Here is a 1278-nt window from a genome sequence, read left to right as displayed (position 1 = left end):
GCCGTCTCCTCGAAGCCACTTTCCAAGTTATTATCCTTGGGCTCCATTCTGAAAATAGAATAGGAATTGGTTAGAATTCCTACATCATACGCAGTTAACACAATCATAGACCTAATCATGTCCACTTTTACTCTCTCAGGTCTAAGCCTGTCCCGTCACACCGACACGAAATTCGTCAATGGTCTGCCCTGCCTTCACTGGAATTGACATCCCAGGAAAAACACGGAATACCGCCAACACATCCCGATCTAGTAACAGAACAACCCTCGACCAACACTACCTATTTCCTACATCCTATACTCTGGTATGTACACATCAATACTCCTAATTAAGTCTACAAGACCTAACAACCTTGTTAGCTCCGATACCAAGCTGTCACGCCCTGAACCCGGAGATTGGTCCCAAGTGTGAGTTTAAGTAACCTAACCTGTCTCTATATCAATTTAAAAGTACATGATACAATACAAATAAAAGGGTCCGACCCCGTGGAGCACACGGTTGCCCTATATACATACACATACCAATCCATACTCATCAAATATGTAGCAAAAAATGGTCTTTTATACATAAATAGTATCATACCAGAGTCTATACAAACAAGGACATACATTCCCATAATTACAACACGTACCCCAGGTGTCTACAAACTATCCTGACAACCTGGATACCAAAACTCATACCTAAAAGGTACTAGCAGTAGCTACAACACCCCTTGCTTCCGGACGCTAGGATGATACTTATCGCTACCTGAAGGACCTAAAAAACATTGTATGTACATTTGGGGTGAGACACTTCTTAGTAAGGAAGAAAACATGTTATATCAGTGTGTGGAAAACCAGTGTCATTTTGTATACTTCATAACACTATACATATGATACAGTTTGAAACAATTCGTACAGTTTCATACAATTCCATACAGTTCCAGTATTTTCAGAAAAACCATTCCAGTTCATACAATACCCAAAACATACATACATACATACATACATACATACATACATACATATGGTCAGTGTCGTCACACTAGTTTGCAACTACACAAGGTCACCTCGTCTCACAGCGATTACATTACTACATACGCAACTACGCTACAACGATCAAAGCCCAATAGTGATTACATTGCTCCATATGCAACTACACAAGGTCACCTAGTCTCACATCGATTACATTTCTACACACGCAATTACAATGCAACGACTCAGGCCCAATAGTGATTACATTGCTCCATATGAAACTACACAAGGTCACCTAGTCTCACATTGATTACATTTCTACACA

The sequence above is a fragment of the Malania oleifera genome, chromosome 2, assembly GCF_029873635.1.
Source record: "Malania oleifera isolate guangnan ecotype guangnan chromosome 2, ASM2987363v1, whole genome shotgun sequence".
NCBI classification, from domain to species: domain Eukaryota; kingdom Viridiplantae; phylum Streptophyta; class Magnoliopsida; order Santalales; family Ximeniaceae; genus Malania; species Malania oleifera.
This window is presented reverse-complemented; position numbering follows the sequence as displayed.